We start from the raw sequence: 8186 nt of genomic DNA on the forward strand, positions 1-8186 counted from the left end.
ATTGTGGCATGGCCATCCCCCTGGGGGGTGATTTCTCGCTTTCTGTCTCTCTGTCTCTCTCTCTCTTTTTCTGACGAGCACATGCACTCTATTGCAAAAACCTCTCAAAAAACAAAAACAAACAAAAAAAAGAAAACAACACTGATGTCATGAATGATAGCAGCTGAAATAGATAATTCTGGAGATTTATTTTTTAATTTAATTCTGTCTGTATTACCAAAAATATATATTTGAGCAACCTTAATTTTAAAAATATTCCCAAAGAGAAAAATATTATAACACTGACATTTTCATTTATTTCTCTGTTTCTATAAAATCAAATCAACAAACATATATTAGTCACCTGCTGTTTGTATAATACCTTAATAAGTGCTATCAGAGACCAGGGCAAAGCCAAAAAAAAAAAAAAGAAGAAGAAGAACAGAAGTATAATTCCATCTTAAAGAGGCCTGGCCCCTATTTATCACAATAATCTTCACAAACTGCTCTTGCTCTCCCAGTTCTTACTCTACTCTACCCTCTTTTTTCTATTTTGCTATAGGGGTGCATATAAATGGCCACACCACAATTCCTTCTCCATCCCCTCTCAGAATTTGGGCATGCATGCACATGCACCCAGCATGTTTTTCAAGCCGCCAGTTCTGTCACTCAAGCTGAGATCAGCCATGCGGGAGTCTAGTGCCTTAACCAGTGCGCCACCTGCTGGCCAAACTATCCTTTTGAATATAAAATTCTTTTTTTTTTTTTTTTGGAGAGGTTTTTGCTATAGGGCGCGCGTGCTCGCCAGACAGAGACAGAGAGCTAGCAAGCAAGAAATCACCCCCCCACGGGGGATGGCCACACCGCAATCCCTTCTCCATTCTCCTCTTGGGATCTTGGGCACGCACGCACACGCACCCAGCGTGAGTTTAAGCCACTAGGTCTGGGACTTGAACCACAGTCGACTACGTGGGAGTCCAGTGACATAGCCATTATGCTAACTGCTGGTCCCTTGAATATAAAATTCTTAAGTCCCAACCTGAAATTTACTTATTAGCTGTGTTCACTGTCTTGAGCTAGAATATAAGTTTCAGGTGGTGGAGCTTCCCTTAGTTTGGGTCATGAGGATAACATGAAAAAGAACCACCACCACATAACCATTAGGTTCATCTAACAGGAACAAGAGACAAATCTTATATCTATTAAATAAAAAAAGTAAAACTGTTATCTAACAATGTGAAATTACTAGTAACTATTCCTATGGAGAGGTAGGGGTAGACACATGATTAAAGAGTGTAAGAGAAAATAGGAGGTGATAATTGAAAACTAAAGATGATGACATTGCAGTTTTTGGTTTTTTGGAGAGGTTTTAGCTACAGGGTATGTGCGCTCACCAGAAAAACAGAGACAAAGTGAGAAATCACCCCCCCCCCAGGGAGGATGGCCACACCACAATCCCTTCTCCTCCATTCTATTCTCGGGATCTTGGGCATGCACGCACATGCACCCGGTGTGAGTTTAAGCCACTGGGTCCAGGACTTGAACTGAAGTCGACTACATGGGAGTCCAGTGACATAGCCATTACACCATCTGCTGATCCCGTGGGGGGGTTTTAAAAGAATTATTTTATTGAACTTTATTTATTCATTTTATTTTGACCAGAGAAGGATATATATAGAGAGGGAGGGAAAGTGGGAAAGCAAACCACCAGGTCTAGGACTTGAACTGCAGTTGGCCATGTGAGTCCAGCACCCTTAACCACCACACCACCTGCCAGCCCCAACATTGAGTTTTGATACAAAAAAGTGTGATAAAAGTGATAACTGACAAAAGAGATAATAGGATCATATATATTTAATGGGAATAACACCGTGTTTGTAATGCTGATGATATTGATCCAGTAAAAAGGAAAAATGAGGCCAGCCACATGGTTCAAGTCCCAAGCTACCCTACTTGGTAGCTTGAAAAACATGCCAGACATGTGTGTTTATATGCCCAAAATTCTGAAAGGGAGAAATGTTACAGAAAGGATTGCAGCATGACCATACCCCACATTTCTCCTTTCTGTCCATGTCTCTTTCTGGCAAACACATGCGTCCTCTGGTAAAAATTTTAAATGAAGAAAGAAGAAATGGGACCAGTGAGTGCTTAAGGCAGCTGGATCCCACATGATAGACTGTGGAGTATGAGTCCCAGCAGCTTGAAGAACACATTGGGTACATGTGCATGCTTGCCTAAAATCCCCAGAGGAGAATGGAGAAGGGATTTCAGGGTGGCCATCACTGCAGAGAGTATTTTCTCTTTCTCCAGAGAGTGCATGCACCCTAAAAGCAAAAAACTTTTTTAATTTGAAAAAAAGGTGGGGGGAACCAGCAGTTAGCGTAATGGCTATGTCGCTAGACTCCCATGTAGTCGACCGCAGTTCGTGTCCTGGAGCCGGTGGCTTAAAACTCACGCTGGGCACGTGTGCGTGCGTGCCCAAGATCCCGAGAGGAGAATGGAGGAGAAGGGATTGCAGCGTGACCATCCCTCTGGGGGGTGATTTCTCACTTTCTGTCTCTATGTCTCTCTCTGTCTGGCAAGTGCACGCGCCCTATAGCGAAAACCTCTCCAAAAAAAAAAAAAAGGGTGGGGAGGGGAGATGAATGACACATGGAAGAAAACCAGCAGAAACAAGATGATGGGCCATAAATGTGCCTGGCCTTAGTTAAGAGCACAGTTAACAAGAGAGAACATGAGGGCCAGCCTGTGGCATGGTGGCGAAGATGACTGGATCCCAAATGGTTGACTGCATGGTTTGAATCTTGGACTGGGTGGCTTGGAATGGTGCATATATACCAAAAATTCCCGCAGGGAGAAGGGATTGTGGCATGATCATCTGCCACTGAGTATGCTTTCCAACACTCACCTCCTCTTCCCATGTAGTCGATGCAGTTTGAGTCCTGGACTTGGTGGCTTACAACTCATGCCAGGTGTGGAGAAGACATCTTCATGGCTCCTGAGAACTAGGGATTTCAGGGGAATAAGAGAAATGAAGATTTTCCAGATATTTTGGCCTCCAGCCCACAAACTCGAGTGATTGAACTTCAAGTGTGCGAAGAAACACACCATCCATCCGATAACTAGAAATCACCACAGGGCCACAAGAAATATGGGAAAGCAAGAAAATACCTCTCCTCCAAGGGAAAATAATAACTCCTCTTCATCCACAGATAGTTCAATGGAAATCATGGAAATGTCTGATAAAGAATTTAGAACATTCATAATGGCGAAGCTAACAGAGATGGAAGAGAAGAAAGACAGTAAACTGCAGAAGAGAAAGGAGAAAGGAGCTGACAAGTTCCGGGAGGTGAGGAAATTCTTGCAAGATCTAAAAGAGGAATTACACACTTTACAAAAGAATCAAATAGAACTGTTAGAGATGAAGGCTATAATACAGGAAGTCAAAATCTCATTTGAAAGTATTAAAAGCAGACTAGATCATACAGAAAATAGAATCTCAGACATAGAAGAGAAAATTGTTGGCCTAGAAAAACCCACCACAAAAACTGAGAAAACTGCCCCAAAATTTGAGAATAATATACGAGAAATACTAGATACCATCAAATGTCCAGACATCCAGATAATTGGCATTCCAGAAGGCAAAGAGACTCATAAGGGCATTGATAATCTATTCCATAAAATCCTGCAAAAAAAAAAACTTTCCAAACCTAGAGAGGCACTCAAAGATCTAGTCCCAGGAAATACAAAGGACCCCAAATAGAATCACCTAAGATCTTCTCCAAGACATGACCAAAACCACAGACAAAGACAAGATACTAAGATTGACAAGAGACAAACGGCAAGTTACCTACAAAGAATATCCCATCAGACTAACAGCAGACCTCTCATCGGAAACATGCAAGTGAGGAAAAAATGGGAAAACATATTCAAAGTATTAAGGGAAAAGCAATTTCAACCAAGAATACTGTACCTGGCAAGATTATCCTTTGTATGGGAAGAAAAGACAAGATTATTCTCAGATAAACAAAACCTGAAAGAATTTACCAGCACCAGACCAGATCTCCAAGAAGTTATCAAGGAAAATTAAATGCAGACACACAGAAATAAGAGTTCAAAAACTAAGAAAATGGCCAACTTAATCGTAGGGACAAGTCTGGAGTTGAATATTATATCCCAGAATTCAATTAGGAAGATCGAACCACAACAGAACATGAGATTGAACTGGTGAAATAGCATTCTGTGATTTTTGACTAAAACATTGCTGCTTTTCGTCTAGGCTTGAATGTCTGGTTTTAAGAGTTTTTGTCCAGTCTTGAGCTGTCAATAGGTTCATGTACCTACTATTTGAACAGAATACTAATCTGTTTCCAGGCTTTAAGTTTTAAGCAAATTTCCTTACCAATTCAAAACTGCTTTTCATTTTTTAAAAATAATTATTTATTTAATTTTATTTATCCATTCATTTATTTTAATTTGACAGAGAGAGATATACAGAGAGAGAGGGCACGTGAGAAAGCAAGCCACCAGGTCTGGTATTCGAACTGTGGTTAGCCATGTGGGAATGTCCAGCACCTTAACCACCATGCCACCTGCTGGTCCCCAAAACTGCTTTTCTTGAAATTACCAGCTGAACTTGCTATTGAAAGTAGTTAGACTATTTAAGAAATTGTGTGATCAATAAAATGTGGAGGAAAAGGAATGGAAGTCAACTGTAGACACCAGATATGCATTCATGCCCCAAATCCCAAGAGAATGGTGGAGAAGGGATTGTGGCGTGGCCATCTTCCTGAGGGGTGATTTCTCACTTTCTGTCTCTGTCTCTCCAGCAAGTGTACACACCCTATAGCAAAAATCTTTCTTAAAAACAAACAAACAAAAATATAGAAAAAAGGAGTACAAGATAAGAGATTGTTTTAAAATTTATATTTAATCACTGTACATCTTTACAGTATACTACATGGTTTTTCCCAGCATGGATACAGTGCACTTTAGTAAAATCAGAAACATCGCCATATACATTATCATCAACAGATAACTTTTCATTTTTGTGACTATTGTTTTGTTTTTTAAAGATAAGATTTTTTCTTTAATGTAGAAGCTGCCATTTTGGATTGTGTCCAAAACAAAATACTTTTTTTTTCCAACTAGTATTTTAAAACAGTGCATCACCAATATGACTTATCCATTTTCTCTTGGTCAAGGGGAAAAATACTGCTAGCCTGACTTGTTTTTAAATTCATATGCTTTTTAAGTTTTTGCCATAGGGCATGGTATGTAGGTTCACTGGAGAGAGACAGAGACAGACAGACTGAGGAAAAGAGAAATCACACATACACACACACACACACACACACACACACACACACAGGGAATGGCCATGCAGCAATTCATTTTCCTCTATTCTCTTCTTGGGCTTTTGGGCATGCACACACATGTGCCCACCATGTTTTTCAGGCCACTGGGTCTTGGGACTCAGACTACAAAGTTGGCCATGTGGGATCCAGCACCTTAACAACCATGCCATCTGTTGGCCCTCACAGGCTATCTTAAGAGATGTCTAGCAATAAACCATAAAATTTGTTTGAAGAAATTTTTTTGTGACTATATGATATTTGGGTCAACCAACTGGGAGTGCGGTGGTTAAGACAGCTGGATACTGGGCCTCAGTGACTGCGTATTGGCTGCAAGATGGAAGTGAAGTCCCAGGGAGTGACTGTGAGGAGCATCTCAGGGGAGGCAGTGGGTATGGGTCCATGAGAGGCTAGGAGAGCTGAGGAGGAGCACCTGCAGGCACAGGCAGTGTCCCCACCATGACAATTCGCAAGATGGGCATCAAGAGCCCTCCTGTCCAGAGCCACGAATTTGTACTGCAGAATCACACAGACAGTGTCTCCTTTGTAGTGATAGTTTTTCTGCTGTGGCTCATGTTCAAGGTAACAGGAAACCTTCTGTCATTTTTGTTACTCTTCAGTACAATGTTACCCTCCCTGCAACAGAATAAGCTACTGAATCAGTATCCCTTTATTACTATGGTAGAATGATTTGGCTATAGTTTTTTTTTTTTTTTTTCTGCATGCTCGTGTGTTGATAGTTATGCATGCCATAATTCAGGTCTATATGCTGGATAAAATTAACAGGTGAATGCACTTCTCCAAAAGGAAACAGCAAGTTCAGTGAATCTGGTCAGCTTAGTGCATCCCACTTCTTTGCTTGTGTTTGGGGAACATTTATTCTAATCTCTGAAACTACATCTCAAATCCAACTGTTTTGTGGAGGGCACATCCCCATAACCTGATGACATTTCAAATGACGTATTTCAAATGACGTTTTTCTACGTATCACCGTTGGCTTACTGATTTCATGCTTTTCCCAAACTCTACTTCCAGAAGATATTCTGCATCAGTACATTGGTCTTTACCTTTTTCTTTTCTTTTTTTGAAAGGATTATTTTGTTTATTTATTTAAATTTGACCAGAGAGAGAAAGTTCAAACTGCAGTTAGCTGTGTGGGAGTCCAGCACCCTTAACCACGAGTCCAGCACCCTTAACCACCACGCCACCTGCCAGCCTTGGTGGCTTTCATATTGCTGGAGCTTATCTTTTGAACTTGAATCTTCTTGGACTTGGTCTTCTGGTGCTGTGCTATTTTGTTGAATTTCTTTTCCACATTTCCCACCTCTTTTATTTTAGTGATGAAAAGAATCAGAAAGGATTTTCTCTGGGGGCAGTTCTTTTTGTTTTGGGGTGACTTCTGGCTTTAATTCTAATGGTACTGTTGGTTTTGGCCTTGCAAGAGCAGAGAATCAGAAGCTAAATTTCAGTACTGGAAATTTCAATGTGTTGGCTGGTAGAATCACATTTCTGGGGACCAGCAGATGGCATAATAGCTATGTCTCTGGATTCCCATGTAGTTAACAGTGGTTCGAGTCCTGGAACCGGTAGCTTAACCTCCCAGCAGGTGTGTGTGCGTGTGTGCCCAAAATCCTGAGAGGAGAATGGAGGAGAAGGGATTGCAGCGTGGCCATCCTCCCTGGGGGGTGAGGGTGATTTCTCACTTCCTGTCTCTCTCTTGTTTTCTGGAGAGCACACGTACCCTATAACAAAAACTTCTTAAAAAAAAAAAGAAAGAAAAGAAAAAAAAGAATCATAGTTCTGGCATCAATTTGCATTCATGATGTGGAAGTTCATTTTTAGCTTAAAAGGTAAAGGGAACATTCTGCTTTTCAGATACCACCCATGAAGAAGAAAACAACAGTAACTAAAGGAAATCACTAAACTACAAAAGGAACAGAAAATGGTATAAATGGAACAGTAACTTCAAATGGAGCAGACTCTCATAATAGAAAATTCTCCATAATGAATTATAAACAAATGACTTCTGTTCACAGAGAAATCTACTTTTTACAGTATCTTTCAGCACTAGAGATATTATTGTTCTTGAAAATACAATTTGTGGGGGACCAGCAGGTGGCATGGTGGGTTTACGGCACTGGACACTCCCACATGGCTGACCAGGGTTCAAGTCCTGAATCTGGTGGCTTGCTTTCTCACTTCCTCTCTCTCTCACCCTCTGTCTTTCTCTGGTCAAATTAAAATAAATATTTACTGTGAAGAGGAAAATCTGACTTCTACGTATTGCCCTTTTTTTTTTTTTTGAGAGTTTTTTTAGCTATAGGGCGCGTGCGCTCACCAGACAGACAGACAGAGAGGCAAAAAGCGAGAAATCACCCCCCAGGGGGGATGACCACACCACAATCCCTTCTCCTCCATTCTCCTCTTGGGATCTTGGGCACGCATGCACACGTGCCTGGCGTGAGTTTTAAGCCACCGGGTCTGGGACTCGAACACGGTCGACTACATGGGAGTCCAGCGACATAGCCATTACGCTAACTGCTGGTCTCTGTATTGTCCTTTTTGATTATGTTTATTAATAATAATTCTTGAGGCCAGCAGGTTGTATAGTGGTTAAGGGTGCTGGACTCCCATATGGTCAACTGCAGTTTGAGTCCTGGACCTGGCGACTTGCTTTGTCACTTTCCCTCTCTCTTTCTCTCTGTCCTTCTCTGGTCGAATTTTTAAAAATAATAAAGTTAAATAAAAAATAATTCTAAAAATATATTTTAAAAGTATTAATGGGGTTTGTCATGAGTTTTATATGCACAACATCTTAAAAGGAAATTGTTTAACCTAAAAACCCTTTTAGAA

At 40.9% G+C, this 8186-nt stretch overlaps 1 pseudogene; it reads left to right on the forward strand.

Annotated features, from left to right (window-relative positions):
* Positions 1-5416: 5416 nt before the first annotated feature.
* On the forward strand, positions 5417-6909 carry LOC102479748 (translocating chain-associated membrane protein 1 pseudogene; annotated as a pseudogene).
* Positions 6910-8186: the final 1277 nt, after the last annotated feature.

The sequence above is a fragment of the Tupaia chinensis genome, unplaced genomic scaffold, assembly GCF_000334495.1.
Source record: "Tupaia chinensis unplaced genomic scaffold, TupChi_1.0 Scaffold149501_1, whole genome shotgun sequence".
Taxonomy (NCBI): domain Eukaryota; kingdom Metazoa; phylum Chordata; class Mammalia; order Scandentia; family Tupaiidae; genus Tupaia; species Tupaia belangeri.